General features: G+C 41.1%; 1 long non-coding RNA gene across 5 annotated transcripts in view; it reads right to left on the bottom strand.

Moving 5' to 3' along the window:
- LOC111538783 overlaps window positions 1-16,334 on the bottom strand; it is an 82,949-nt gene that overhangs the window by 12,399 nt on the left and 54,216 nt on the right. For all 5 annotated transcript variants that reach the window (XR_002730461.2, XR_003306570.1, XR_003306571.1 and 2 more), the window contains exon 2: window positions 10,182-10,225. This is a non-coding gene — a long non-coding RNA (uncharacterized LOC111538783). The remainder of the gene's footprint in view (window positions 1-10,181; window positions 10,226-16,334) is intronic.

Raw genomic sequence — 16,334 nt, 5'->3', positions numbered from 1 at the left:
ATACAGATGCAATGTGATCCCAGTGAAACCCCAAATGCAGCTTCTGGGGCCACAAACTTCTGCCCCTCTCTTGAATTTCTTTGTGTTGCCACAACATAAGAGTTCAGAGAGGTGTTGACAGCATTTCCCTTTATGCTTTCCATAGGGTCCATTTCATTATTATCCCTTCCCTGGACATTCACAATAACTCCAAATATGCAGGCAGATCATAAGTTAGACTACTTATATTTACTGAGAGCTTGCCATGCACCAGACACAGTCAACATTTTCAAGTGGACAGTTTTAAAGAGAAAACTGTAATGGGCAACATAATCATCTCCTACCATCTCTGTTCCTTTCTTTCTCAGATTATGAAGTAGCTATGGAATTTGAATGGGTTGATTCTTCAGCTCCCAGAATGAACTTTGATTGGTTTAACTGGCCACAGTAATTGATGTGGGAATGAGGCCATGACATAATTTCAACTTAGGAGACATGTTCACTGGAGGTGAACTAGGAAGCACAAAGTCTCGGACATTCAACACTTAAAGAATCAGCAGTCTTAGGATGATGGCAGTGCTACGGACACCAGAGTTCCATGGTTCAGGCTGTTCAGCATCAACTGCTCCTGACAGCCACCCTAACATGCCTCCAGTTTCCTGGGCCAACAGATACCCGTCATTGTTGAAGTTTCTTTGAGTTGGGTCTTCTGTTACTTACAACTTAAATCACCCTCACTGATTGCTATGTACTTAATTGTTCTCCTCCACTTTCCGCCAATCCATATGTTGAAGCCTTAACCCCCAACATGATGGTATGTGGAGACTGGGACTTTGGGAGATAATTAGATTTACATGTGATCATGAGGGTGGGACCCTCAAGATGGGACTAGTATCTTTACAAAAAGTGTCACTAGAAAGCCTCTCTTTCTCTCTCTCTGCCATGTAAGAACACAGCAAGAAGGCAGCCATCTACAAGCCAGGAAGAGAGCCCTTACCAGAACTTGACCATGCTGACACCCTGATCTCAGATGTCCAACCTCCAGAACTGCAAAATAGATACATTTTCATTGTTTAAGCTACCTAGTTTATGGTATTTTGTTATGGCAGCCCAATCTGACTAATACGCTGATACAGACATGTGAGGGTACATGCCACCAGCAGGGTGGTTCAACTGCAGGTCCACACTTACCCAGTGAAGGTGACTCAGCCCAGAGTGTGATGCAGTCTCTTCCCAACCCTCTCTGCATCACCCCTGGGAGAGTCAGCTCCTCCCACAATTGCAGTCCTGACAGCAGGCTTGTGCCTCTGAAATGATCTTGCAAACAAGCTGCCATTGGAGTGCTGAGTAGTAATATCGACTAAAACAATGAAGAAGAAGAGCAACAAGGAGGAGGAAAAGGAGGAGAAAAGGCAAAGAAGAGAGGCGCTGTGGTGAAGAGTAGTACTTCTCAACTCCACCAGAACAGCAGAGAACAATGAAAGCACTCCATCAGGATGTCTTGGGGTATGGCCAGAAAGGCCATTACCATACGTGCCAACATATTTGAAATCTTGTATTTTATCACAAAATTCATGCAGTTTCTGTATTCTACTTCATCATGTGCCTTTATATTTTTTATATCAAAATGTGCCCCTAAAAACCTTTGAGAAGGGCCATTTTATCCCAAATCTTTGAAATAATTTCCTAGTCCCACCATGCTTGCCCTGAGATGTTCACACCCCAATATGAGAAGCACATGTACATCAGAAAGAGGACTGGACTTAGAGTTTTAAATCTAAGTTATTTTCCAATACCATCCCTTCCTAGTCTTGATCTTGAAAAATCACTCATCTTTAAGCTTCTCTTTCATCATGAGTAAAAGAGAGGATAACACTGACACCGTCTCTCCCTTTCTCATAGAAGCATCAAACTCCAAGTAGTTAAAGTGAGAGAAAGGACTTGGGAGACCAGGAAGCCCTGACCTTTTTGTCATGTAGGGTATTTTCCCAAGAATACTTTGGAAGTTTCCTTTAATTTGTTCTTGGACTAACCTTTCCTATTCACTCTGATACCTTTTTGTTCAACCCTTGTATCTGTGCTTGGAAGAGCACAGGAGGCAAAAAGAATAAGGATTCATAGTCACTTGTCAATAGGGGTGGAAGAGAAGTCAGATTCTTATTTATCTGAGATGAAGTCTAGCTCTGTTGCCAGGCTGGAGTGCAGTGACATTATTTCTTCTCAGTGCAACCTCCACCTCCCGGGTTCAAGTGATTCTCCTGCCTCAGCCTCCCAAGTAGCTGAGATTACAGGCATGTACCATCACCCCCAGCTAATTTTTGTATTTTTAGTAAAGATGGGGTTTCACCATGTTGACCAAGCTGGTCTCAAACTCGTGACCTCAAATGATCCACCTGCCTCAGCCTCCTAAAGTGCTAGGATTACAGGCGTGAGCCACTGTGCTCGACCAGATTCTTATCCTTGAGTGACCTCTATATCCCTTCATTCCCTTCATGTCTACATCTTCCACCCTTATCATGGCATCTCAAGTTTCCCTACTTAAAAGAATCCGAGCCTGTATCCCTCATACTTGCCTTATGAACAAATTACCTGGGATACAGGAAGGCAAGTGAGTTCCATCTCCAGTAACAGCTCTGGTTCATTGGTTGCTTAGAACATTACATTGAGAAGAATCACTCAATGGGAAAGAGTGTAGATGGGTTAGAAATGTCTGCAAAGACAGGGAAGTGAGAACAGCCACATTTGTGGCATCACTAGCTGTCCTTGGTTGACAGGCTCAAGATAAGTCAGCTCTGAAAAGTGTTGGACAGGCATGGTGGCTCATGCCTGTAATCCCAGCACTTTAGGAAGCCAAGGCAGGCAGATCACTTGAGGTCAGGAGTTTGAGACCAGCCTGGCCAACATGGTGAAACCCCATTTCTCTGCTAAAAATACAAAAATTAGCTGGGTGTGATGGCAACCTGTAATCCCAGCTACTCGGGAGGCTGAGACAGGAAAATCATATGAACCTGGGAGGCAGAGGTCACAGTGAGCCAAGATCATGCCACTGCAGTACTCCAGCCTGGGGGACAGAGTGAGACTCCATCTTAAATTAAAAAAATAAAAAATAAAAATAATAAAGTCATGATTATTGAAAGCTGGAAGGTTTTCAGAAAAATCTCAAATGTGGGAGTTTCTATCCTTGGGGTCTTGACTCGTGAGGTATTTACAAAATCAGTAATAGTGACTAATATCTTATGTTTGATAATATGAAGGCCCACCTCCTTCCCTGTGATAGGGTTGTCAAGGTTCTTTCCTTTTGAGCAGAACAGTATCTACTCCATTCACTAATGGTGTATCACACTAGTTGCTATGATTGACATTTGTTGAAGTCACAGAAATTTCTAGAATGTTATTGTTCTACCTGATAGTCCAGCCTGCCGATTGAACCCATGAGCAATTGTGGACCTGAATAGACAGTGATCACCTAAGATGAGTGGCTGCTTGCAGAGAACAATGCTAATAAACAGACTCCTGGTGATTACCAGCCTGGGAATCCATGTTCTAATAAAATACGACATCAATCTTAATGTAACCACTTCAAATCCTACCCCATAATTCTGAAATTTTTAGAGGCTTCAGATTTGGATGAACACACCAATGAGTTTATTTCAAAATGCCTATTTCTATTTCAGTGTGCAATTACTTGAGACTTTTTTGAAAAAAATAACAAACAGCTTCTATTAAATAATTCTTTTTGTTGCAGAATTCTAAAGGGTTTATGGACATTTAAGCTTTTCGTTTATTAGACTACTTTGGTGCTTTCAGTTTGCCGGAAAGCAGGCCCTCATAGATGAAAGGCCCAGCTGGTGTCCAAAAGTCATTGATTTGCCTTGTCGGCTCTTTAGGCAACCAGGCTTTCTAAGTGGGTAGGCCCTAGGGTGTTTGTTTGATTTTGGTCATGTCCTACTGTGCTTCGACATCAAGCTACACAACAACCATAAAAGACATAATGATTACATATTTTTGGAATTTCTATTTTTCCTGGGTTTCTTTAGGGCCTACCATTTCTTTTTTTTTTTTTTTTCTTTCTTTCTTTTTTTTTTTTTTTTGAGATGGAATCTCACTCTGTCACCCAGGCTGGAGTACAGTGGCATAATCTTGCCTCACTGCAACCTCTGCCTCTCAGATTCAAGCAATTATCTTGCCTCAGCCTCCTGAGTATCGGACTACAGGCATGCCAAACCTTATCCAGCTAATTTTTGTATTTTTAGTAGAGATGGGGATTCACCATGTTGGCCAGGCTGCTCTTGAACTCCTGACCTTGGGTGATCTACCCACCTCCACCTCCCAAAGTGCTGGGAATACAGGAGTGAGCCACTGCGCCCAGCCGGGCCTACCATTTATTTCTATCTGAGCTTCCCTTGCCAGTGAACTCTTGCATTTTAAGTAGTAGCCATTGTGGAAAAAGCTGTGCAATGGGAACATTTCAGAGAAAATCACCTTGAAGAGTGACAGGCTGAGGTTTGGGGTGGCCTGTAGGAGCCCTGTGCCTGGAAGAGATGACAGGCACCTACATCTCTCCTAAAAGCAATGAGGACATGGTTAGTAATAAGGGACTTCTCTATTATACTTTTCCTGCTCCTAATTTCTTTTCCTTATTCTTTTGTTTTCTCCCTCTCTTTTTCTCATTTCCTTTGGTTTCTGTCCTGTCCTTTTTTCTAATTTCCCTTTTTATTTTCTTGCTTTTTCTCCTCCCCTTTTTTCTTCTCTCCCTCATCCCTTCATTTCTGTCCTATTTCTCTGCCCTTTCTGTGAAAACCATTTTCCCTTTATGGCGTCAGACTGTTTCCCAAGGTGTGTTCTACCAAGCACTGGATCCACAGGTTGCTTTGTGGAAAATAAAAAAGATGGGTCTGAAGCAGGGCCATCAGTGGTTCAATAAGTTCAGGAAACAGTGCAGACCATGTCAGCCTCCTGGAGCGTCCACATTCCATGGGTTCTGAGAAATTCTGCTGTGAAGAAACTGTCTAACTTGCCTTATCCCAGAGTTCCCCAAACTTCCTGACCTCAGTGTCATTTTCCTTCCAAAGAAATGAATTTCATTGAGAATCTCAGTGGTAGAGTCTCTTGTCTTCCTCACTTTGGGGCTTCTGAGCACTTCTTTCATCCAGCCAAGCCTGATGTCAAGGTGTCTTCTCATATGCTGAGGGCCACCACAGTCAGGGGTCTCCCTTTTGGTCGACAACCTTCACTGCCCACCCTGCAGCCACCTACCACTCAGACTTGCAAAAGTCCTGTATTGCTCACCTCTCGTGTTAAACATTTAAGTTTGGTTGCTCTTTTTTTTTTTCTAAAAAAATTTCAAAGATGATTTTTGAAGAATACTATGCACTGTGGCAGAGGTACAAGCAGGGGAATATTTTGGTTCCCTGCTGGTAGTAATGCTCCCGTCGTTGCAGAGGGCAATTTGGTAACATGTAACCAAAGCCTTAAAATTCTATTGAGTGGTGGGGCAGGCACAGTGGGTCATGCCTGTAATCCCAGTACTTTGGGGGTCCAAGGCAGGAAGATCTCTTGAGCCCAGGAATTTGAGGCAAGACTAGGCAACAAAGCAAAACCCTATCTCTACAAAAAAAATAGAAAAATTAGCCAGGTATGGTGGCACACGCCTGTAGTCCCAGCTATTTGGGAGGCTGATGTAGGAGAGTCACTTGAGCCCAGGAGGCCCTGGTTGCAGTGAGCTGTGATCACACCACTGCACTCTAGCCTGGGCAACAGATTAAGGCCCTATATTAGAAAAAAAAAAAGCAACACATTCTGTTTGAGGGACTTTAGCCTAAGAAAACAATTAAGAATGGATGCAAAGAGTTAGCTGCAAGGATTCTTTGCTGTTTTCTGCAATAGCAAAAACTTGAGAACAACCTTAATATCCAAAGATGGAAGATGGTTTCAGTACACTGTAGCATATTCATATAATCAGGTAGCTCTGAAGAGTTAGAAGAATATTTAAAATAGACACCCCAAAATAATTTTCTGTAACAAACATACATATGCCCATTGTGATCCCATTTCTGTCAAATCGACATATACTGAGTGTGACATATGCATATAATTATTCGAAGCTGGGAAGAGCAGTCACCAAAATTTAGCAGTAATCATCGCTTCCAGGGTAGTTCATTTCAGCTTCCTCTTGTTTATCTGTGCTTTCTGATTTTTATAGAAAAGAGTGTATGTGTTTTGTATATTGAAAGGAAACAATAAATTAGAAAAATTAACAAAAATGGTTGGTGATGCTTTACATGCTTTGTTACCATTTAAAGTCCCAGCTTACTCCAAATAGGGTCCTGTCAACACCAACTGGGACTTTTCTGTCTCTTGGGGAGTAAGTGCTCCATGAGGAAGGTCAAAGAGAATGTCAACCTTCCTTCTGCTATCTGAGGAAATCTGGATATGAGAGCCAACTTCTAGGTTGTGATGCTGCAATTTACTGAGAAAAAAAAGATCAACACACCCCACCATCTATTTATTTAATATTAAAAATAATATTTCACTGAGTTTGGCTGGCGTCAGCCCGAGCTGTTACTCATACAGGAATTCAAACAAAAGCAGCATTGGCTCTGGGCCAGTGGGTTGGTGCTGGGTGGTCCATGTCGGTCCTTAGCTCAGAGCAGTTCCTAAGGCTGCTTTGAGACCTGATTTGGGTTGGGAAGATGATGTATTCATTTATTTATTAGAAATGTTTTAACAGGAAATGCTAATAGTTTGCATTGAGGGAGAACTGCCCTGGAGACAGCTGGAGGAACCCAACAGACATCGCTGGGGAGGAGATTGCTGCTCATGGCCTTGGAATTAAATCAGGGTCTGTTATGAGAGTCTACACTGGAACCCAGCACACTAAACTTGCCCAAAACACCCTGGATGCTTTGCTTCAGGACAGAGGAGGAAGGAGCAGCTCCACTCTTTCAGCTGCCCTGGGTCTCTTATCTGTTGCCATTTGTTTCTCAGAAACCTAACAGTGTATTTTTCACATGACTGTGAACACAGACACCAACTCTGCTAGGAATGAACAGGCCCTGTGGACACAAACCTCCAGGTGGAGTTTTGTGAACCAAGGTGTAAGCAGCACATGTATAACTTGAACCCACATTGAGTGTGCCTGTGGGCTGGAGTCACATGCGAGTTCAGGGGTTACACATGTATATCCTTTATGTGTATGAGGACAAGCGAAAGACCAATGTTTGCAAGGGATTCCAGGCATGTCCTCAAGCTCCAGGGCACATTCCATTGTTAGAACACATTCATGGGTATTTTGTGGAACCACAGAAAAAATGAAATATAGAGGAGGGTGTAAATCAAGCACAAATGTCTACGCATGAGAAAAACATGAGCTGGCTTGTGTATTTTTTTTTTAAATCCTCTTCTAGCTCTTTTGCAAGTGTGTGGAACTTTACTCGTGGGGGAAGAGCGTGATTACAGTGCCACAGGGAATGGGGTTGTCTCACCCATTCTGGCACGACAAAAGGGCTGTTCCTGTGTTTCCAGATAACAATGGAGGTGAAGCCTGACCCTGGAAACCAGTCAAGATTCTCAGAGATAAACCCTTGGGCAGCAAGAACACAGTCAATGAAAAGAAACTGACCCTGTGCCTCTTGAGTCACAGAATTCCCACAAATGCTGTGTCCTCGTCAGTTCTGGCAGGACTCACCATCACAACCCCAAGACTTCGCCACCACTTTCTTAACAGTGTGAAGGGCGTTGCCAGAGTCTCTGAGGAGGGGGCTGCACTAGAAGTCAGGGCATCTTTACCTCCAGCACCTAAAAATACAGGATGCCTCCCTCCCTCCCATTTTCTTCTAGAGGTAAAACTTTCCTTCCAGGCTCACAAAGTTATGAGAAAGCCTCTTCAACAGTTTTCCTCTGGCAGCATTTCCATGCAGGTCATTCCTCTAGGTCTGCCGCTGCTGAAAGTACGTCAGACAAGCCTTTAACCTGACAGATTTTGGTGTTCTAAAACCTGAACCAAGAGCCTTTGGAAGGACTGTCCAGCCTTGGAACTCAGGGCAGGAAGTTTCAGGGCAAGGGTGGTAGAGGACCTGGGCTAGGGTGAGGAAGACAAAAGCCAGAAAAGAGGAGAAAGAGGGGTTTGCATCAGTGACAATGGAGGTAAGCAGTAGGTTGGAAATTCATTAAGTGTCTTGTTTAAGGTCCAAAATTAATGAGTCTCTTAGAGCCTCAAGTTCCTCAGCAAAATGAGAGTGCTGAAGTTTCTGGATTTTAAATCCAATGAACTAGGACTTCATTCCTTAACCACTGCTTTCCTGTAAAACCCTAAAACCATTCAGCATTGTATAAGCCACTAGAACAATGGTTTTCAACGTTGGCTGCATATGGAATCACTTGGGGAGCTTTAAGCAATGTTAATGCATGAATTCAGCTCCAGAGATTCTGATGAAATTGGTCTGGATGAGGCCTGTACACCAGGATTTCTCTCTCCTTTCATGAGTCCTCTCCCTGAAATGCAGGTATTGTCTAAAATTCTGTCTGTAACACTCAGATTTCTATTTTTTTTTCTCTATTTCTCTTCTCATTCACTCCTACATCATTAACTATCACTTATTTCAGGATGGTGCTCAAATCTGTCTAGATCCATGACTTATTTATCCTGCTTTCTGCTGTCCATCTATATCTAAATGGTGATATTCTAGGCTCCAATTCATGTTCAGTCCCAAACTCAACATCATATCCCCAAAGCTCTTTCATTTCTTGATGGTATACCTCCCATTATCTTATCACCAAGGCTCCAAATCTTAGTGTTATCTTTGTGTGATGAATTAAAAAATGCATTAATATAAGCATGTTCCCAATCTCTCTACCATCTGCTCATAAGAGAATGTTGTCTTTGATAGCTTGGCTAAGCCTGCTCTCTTAGGAGAGTTCTGCCTTTTTTGGACTGGTCCCTTAAATTTCAAGATTCAAAATCAAGAGAATGGATAAACAAAGATAAGACTGAAGAGGCAGAAGGAAGAGAAGAAAAGAACAAAAGACAAGGGCCTCATGGGCTGAAGCTTTTGAGAGAGTTTCCAGAAAAAAACAAACCAAAAAAAAATGGAAAGTAAGAGGTTAGAAGAGTGAGAAGCTCCAGAACTGATGAGTTCTAAGTACTAAAGACAGGAAAGGGAAGTCTAAGAATTGTTCCTAAACTATGAATTGTATGCTTCTTAAAGTTCCTAGAGAATGGCAAGTAAAATTTTGAATTAGTTTTAAAATACTTTTGATTGTTAGACTTTTTTTTTTAGTTCAGTGTTGCTTTGAGACTGAGTTATGTGGATGTACAGCTTATATTTGGATTACATACAACACCTCCTTCTTCTTCAGTTATCATATCAAAATGTTGCCAAACCCTATAGTTTTTCCCCCTTCAGCCTTATCACTCTCTACTTCCCAACAACATCATAAACTGCAGCTAGACTTCCTACTTTTTCTCTAAGCATATCTCAAACATTTTTCCTTTGGACTTTGGTTTATTTTGTTCCCTACACCCAGAATCACTGTCCATTTCCATCACTTGAAAATTTCTGTGTGTCAAAGCCCAGCTTAGAATCCACTTTCTTGAGGCCTTCCCTGATGATGCTCCATGCATTCTACATCCTTTCCTGCCTTTGCAATTGTCCGTCACAACAATAACGATGATGATAATACTAATAGCTCACATTTATATGGAGTGTACTATGTCCAGGCACTGTTTTAAGTGCTTTGCACACATTATTTTATTTAATTCTTGCAATAACCCTGGGAGGTTGTACTGTGGGAACTCAGACAGGAAGGTTAAGTGACTTCCCCATGATTACACAGCTATAATTGTCACAGACAGGATTTGCATCCAGGCTGCAGAGACCTCATCCTTTCTACAGTACACTTATACTTTAATACCTCAGTACATGCCTGAAATATCCTTGTCATTCCTCTAGGTCTACAGGAAGTTTCCATTTATTACTGCTTCACATTTTGCAGCCCCCACCCCCCATTCAACACCAACAAATAAATGGTTGTGCTTCACTATCGTCAGATTTACATAGTCACTAAAGGGTTTGCACTGGCGTCCAAATAGAAGACATCAGCATGTGCATGATCAGGATTTTGACTTAGAGAGATCCACTTTAGGCTGAAGTCTTCAGGGACACTTAATCTAAGAGCAGGGAGCATATGTTTATAAATCTTACCTTTGAGTTTCATCTTCTTCCTCATAATATCTTTGACGTGTCAACTGTAAAGCAAACCACAGAATGGCCATACTTGAGTGAGGCAAAGATTTAACGCTGCTGCTCTAGTTCAAGTGGCTATACCTAGAACTACAGTTGTGTTTTACCAGTCATTGTGAAGTACACACACAGTGATTTAATGCAGCTTGGTTTATGTTGAGATGCAGCTCTGTTCCAACTTCTTGGAGAGAGCAGTGGGGTTACTGTTAAAGGCCAATCCACTTGGTCAGGAATAGTTTTCAGGTGAACAAAACTATGGTTTGATTTGAGAACTACATAAATCAATTAGTTTTAATTCTGTAAAATACATAAGTAACTTTTAGGATAAAAGCATGCTGTAAAGTTTAAATATAGGCTTCCACTTCTGGCCAAGATTGAATAACAAGGATTGGCTTACTCTCCTAGCTGAAACAACCAAATAAATTGACAACATATGTGAAACAACAGCTTGAAAGACACTGGATATCAGGCAAAAAAGGACAGTGGTCTCGAGAGATGTAATGAAGTAAGTGCTACAATTGCCATGGTTTACTGCCTTGAGAGAGTTTGCAAGCCACACCACAAAGAAAGGGAAACCTGGGTAGAACCAGACAAACTTCATGAGTTGAGAATACAGAGCAGAGTCTGGGGAGACCAAGGCTACTAGAACGTTCCTGAGGTATGCAGAGGGTTCCCACTCAAGTATTCAGCTAAGGACTGATCAGCACACACACATAAGGAAACTACTGGAGGCCAGAAAAAAAAAAAAAAAAAAAAAAAAAAAAACACCCAAAAAATTAAAGGTAACTGGCTGGGCACAGTAGTTCACGCCTATAATCCCACGTCTTTGAGAGGCCAAGACAGGAGGATTGCTTGAGGGCAGGAGTTAGAAAGCAGCCTGGGCAACATAGCAAGACCCTGTCTCTACTAAAAATTTAAAAGTTGGCCAGGCATGGTGGATGCACCTGTAGTCCCAGCTACTCAGGAGGCTGAGGTGGGGGGATGGCCTGAGCCCAGGAGTTTAAAGCTGCAGCGAGCTATGAATGTACCACTGCACTCCAGCCTGGGTGACAGAGTGTGAACCTGTCAAAAGAGAAAGAGAGAAAGAAGGAAGGAAGGAGGGAAGGAAGGAGGGAAGGTAGGAGCCAGACCCAGTGGCTCACACCTGTAATCCCAGCCCTTTGGGAGGCTGAGGCAGGCAGATCACCTGAGGTCAGGAGTTCAAGACAAGCCTGGCCAACATGGTGAAACCCTGTCTCCACTAAACATACAAAAATTAGTTGGGCATGGTGGTACAAGCCTGTAATCCCAGCTACTGGGAGGCTGAGGCAGGAAAATCACTTGAACCCAGGAGGCGGAGGTTGCAGTGAGCTGAGATCGTGCCACTGCACCCCAGCCTGGGCGACAAGAGTGAGACTCGGTCTCAAAAAAAAAAAAAAAAAAAAAAGAAGAAGAAAGAAAAAATAGAGATAACAGTGACAGTCACTCTCATAAGGCTGGGAATAGCATCTGTTCTCACCAGCCAGACTTGAAAACCTCAAGATTCATGGTGGGGTACATGAGAGTGTATGTAAGCGCACTGCCTCAGTGGTAAGACCTAGTTAATTCTAGACCAAACACCACTCCGTCTTGTCTAACAAACCTTAAAAACAAGAGCCAAAAGGATCAAACTGTTTTCAAGTGATTTATCCAAATTCTGCAAGAAAGCTCCAGAGTATTATTGGAATACAGAAATAACCAGCACCAAACAAAAAATTTAAATGCCTGGAATCCAGTAAAAAAATTGCCAGGCATCAAAATAGCAAGAAAGTATAATCTATAGCAAGGAGATTAAGCAATTGAAGCTGAAACAGAACAGATACAGATTTAGATTTAGCAGAGAAGGACATTAAAAATAACTATAACTATTACATATGTTCCAAAAATTAAGTAGAGACATGGAAAATATATTCTCTTAAAAACAAAATACCATTTATTTATAATTATGTGATTAGAAAGGACAGGTTTTTAAAATGGACTTTACTGAGGGACAACCAATATGTTACTTTTCCCAAAAATATTTTGGCATTATGTTAATAGACTTCTTGTTTATTGTAATATTTTGGCATTATGTTAATAGACTTCTTGTTTATTATAATATTTTGGCATTATGTTAATTGACTTATTTATTATCTTGCTTATAATTTGTTATGGAATTTTTATTGTGGTAAAAAATGCATAAAATGTACCATTTTAAACATTTCTAAGTATATAATTCAGTAGTGTTAAATATATTCACATTGTCATACAACCCATCTCCAAATCTTTTTCATCTTGCAAAACTGAAACCATCCATTGAATAACAACTCTCCATTTCCCCCACCCCTGGTCCCTGGAAACCACCATTCTGCTTTGTTGTTATAAATGTGTTCTGTTTTTTGTTTATGTTTTTGTTTTTCTTTTGAGACAGTTTTGCTCACGTTGCCCAGGCTGCAGTGCAATGGCACAATCTCGGCTCACTGCAACCTCCACCTCCCAGGTTCAAGTGATTCTCCTGCCTCAGCCTCCCCAGTAGGTGGGATTACAGAAGCATGCCACCACTCCCAGCTAATTTTTGTATTTTTAGTAGAGACAGAGTTTCACCATGTTGGCCAGGCTGGTCTCAAACTCCTGACCTTAGGTGATTCGCCTGCCTCCGCCTCCCAAAGTGCTAGGATTACAGGCATAAGTCACATGCCCGGCCTGTTTTTACGAATTTGACTACACCAAATATCTCATATAAGTAGGCTCACACAGAATTTGTCTTTTTGTGACTGGCTTATTTCACCTAGCATAATGTCCTCAAGGTTCATCCATGCTGTAGCATGTATCGGAATTTCCTTCCTTTTTAAGGCTGAAAAATTTTCCATTGTGTGCATATACCACATTTTACCTATCCAGCAATGGACACGAGAGCTTCTACCTCTTGACTATTGTAAATAGTGCTGCTATTAACTGTGGAGTGTAAATATCTCTTTTGATATTGCTTGGCCTAGATTCTTTTGGATATATGTCCAGAGGAGGAATTACTATTGTATGCTCATTCTATTTTTAATTTCTAAGAAACCACCATACTATTTTTTACAGTGGCAACACCATTTTACATTCTCATCAATAGTAAACAAGCATTTCAATTTCTCCCATCCTCATCAGTACTTTTTTTTCTGTTTATTTAGGTCTTCTTATTAAAATTTACTTTTATTTTAGGTTCGGGGCACACGTGCAGCTCTGTTATATAGGTAAACTTAGGTCTTTCCGATAGTACCCATTCTTATGAATATGAGGTAATATCTCACTGTGTTTTTTGTTTTGTTTGTTTATTTTTGAGACGGAGTTTCGCTCTCATTGTCCAGGCTGGAGTGCAATGGTGCAATCTCGTCTCCCCGAACCTGGGAGGTGGCTCCAGGGTTCAAGCGATTCTCCTGCCTCAGCCTCCCAAGTAGCTGGGATTACTGGCATGCACCACCACGCCTGGCGAATTTTGTATTTTTTTTTTTTTTTTTTAGTAGAGATAGGGTTTCTCCATGTTGGTCAGGCTGGTCTCAAACTCCCGACCTCAGGTTATCCACCTGCCTCAGCTTCCCAAAGTGCTGGGATTACAGGTGTGAGCCACCATGCTGGGCCTCACTGTGTTTTTCATTTGCATCTCCCTAATAATTAGTGATGTTTAGTATCTTTTCATATGCTAATTGTCCATTTGCATATCATCTTTGGAGAAATGTTTATTCAACTTTTTGCCCATTTTTAAATTTTTTTGTTGTTCAGCTGTAGAAATATGTATTTTTTAAAAATCTAAATCACATTTGTAGACATGAAAACAATATGTGAGATAAAAAATATGCTGGATGATATTAGTGGCAAATTAAACACAGCAAGCAAAGATTAGTGACATTGAAGATACAGCAACAGGACTATCCAAAATAGAACAAAGAAAATATAGTATTTTTAAAACATCCCACCATTAGATCTAACAAAAAATAAAATTAAATAAATAAAAATAAAAACAGAGAATCAGTAATTTCTTTCTTTCTCTCTCTTTCTCTCTTTCTCTCTTTCTCCCTTTCTCCCTTTCTCCCTTTCTCCCTTTCTCCCTTTCTCTCTTTCTCTCTTTCTTTCTTTCTTTCTTACAGGGTTTTGCCCTGTCACCCAGGCAGGAGTGCTGTGGTACGATGGTAATGGCTCACTGCAGCCTCAACCTCCTGGGCTCGAGTGATCCACCCACCTCAGTCCCCCAAGTAGCTGAGACTACAGGCACATGACACCACAGTTGGCTAATTTTTATATTTTTTGTAGCGATGGGGTTTTGCCTTATTGCCCAGGCTGGTCTTGAACTCCTAGGCTTAAGTGATCCACCTGCTTCACTCAGCCTCCCAAAATGCTGGGATTATAGGCATAAGCCACTGCACCTGGCTAGTCATTTCTTTAAGAAGCCTAATATGAACGTAATTGGAGTCCTCCAAGAGAAGGAATGGGAAGAGGGCCAAAAATATATTTTTCCAAACATTATGAAAATCCATAGATCCAAGAAGCTCAGTGAACCTCAAGTATAAGGCAAATGAAAAATAACACCAAGGCACATCATAAACAAATTAGTCAAAACCAGTGATAAAGAGAAAATATTACAAGTAGCCAGAAAAAAGAAAGAAAGACACACTGCATACAGACGAACAAAGATAGGTTGACAGATTTGGTTTTGGAAACAATGCAAATGCTTCCTTGTGAGGAAGCAACATCATTAAAATATTGAAAGGACAAAAAAGTATCAGGCAAGAATTCTATACCCTGTGAAAATATATTTCTAAAGTCAAAGCTGAAAGAATTCACCACCTCATACTTCATAGGCTCATACTAAGAGAATTATTAAAATAAATCCTTCCAACAGAGGGACAATTATAACAAATGGAAATATGGATCTACACAAAGAAATATGAAAGCTGGAAATAGGTAAATATATGTCTTATTATGCTTCTTTAAGTCTCTTTGAAAGCCCATTTATTGTCTAAACAAAATAACAATGTAGCATGGAGTTTGTAATATATGTAAAAGTAAAATGTATGACATGATCAACTGGATGTGGTGGCATGTGCCTGTAGTCCCAGCTACTTGGGAGGCTGAGGCGGGAACAATGCCTGAGCCTGGGAGGTGGAGGGTGCAGTGAGCCGTGATTGTGACACTGCACTCCAGCCTGGGCAACAGATTAAGACCCTGTCTCAAAAAAAGAAAAGAAAAAGAAAGAACATAAAATCTAAAACATTTAGGTGCCTAAGAACAGAACTTCAAAATACAGGAAGCAAAAACTGATAGAACTGCAAAAAGAAATGGACGAATCCACAGTTATAGTTTGACATTTAAGTACCCTTCTCTCAACAATTCATAAAACAAGTAGAAAGAAAATCAGCATAGAGAAGAGTTAAACAACACAATCAACCAACTTGACCTAATTGACATTTATAGAACACGTTATGCAACATAAGCCGCGTCCACATTCTTGTTATGTGCACATGGAACTTTCACCAACACATAAATGAGATACTCGGCCACAAACTAATCTAAATACATTTCAAAGAATTCAAGACATAAAAGGTATGTTCTCTAACCACAATAAAATTAAGGTAGACACAGAAAACAAAGGTCTCTGGAAAATCCCCAAGTATTTGGAAATCAAATGACAACTTCTAACTTACTCATGAATCAAATAAGAAATCAAAAGGGGGATTAGAAAATATTAATCCCCCTTTTAAGGGGGCTGGGTGAGGTGGCTCACGCCTGTAATCCCAGCACTTTGGGAGGCCGAGGCAGGTGGATCACCTGAGGTCAGGAGTTTGAGACCAGCCTGGGCAACGTGGTGAAACCCTGCCTCTACTAAAAGTACAAAAATTAGCTGGGTGTGGTTGTGCATGCCTGTAATTCCAGCTACTCAGGAGCCTGAGGCAGGAGGATTGCTTGAACCCCAGAGGTAAAGGTTGCAGTGAGCCAAGATTACCCCATTGTACTCCAGCCTACACAACAGGGCGAGATTCTGTCTTAAAAAAAAGAAGAAGAAAAAAGAAAGAAGAAAGAAGAAAGAAGAAAGAAGAAGAAGAAGAAGAAGAAGAAGAAGAAGAAGAAGAAGAAGAA

The sequence above is a fragment of the Piliocolobus tephrosceles genome, chromosome 9 (assembly GCF_002776525.5).
Source record: "Piliocolobus tephrosceles isolate RC106 chromosome 9, ASM277652v3, whole genome shotgun sequence".
In the NCBI taxonomy this organism is placed as follows: Eukaryota; Metazoa; Chordata; class Mammalia; order Primates; family Cercopithecidae; genus Piliocolobus; species Piliocolobus tephrosceles.
This window is presented reverse-complemented; position numbering and strand designations above follow the sequence as displayed.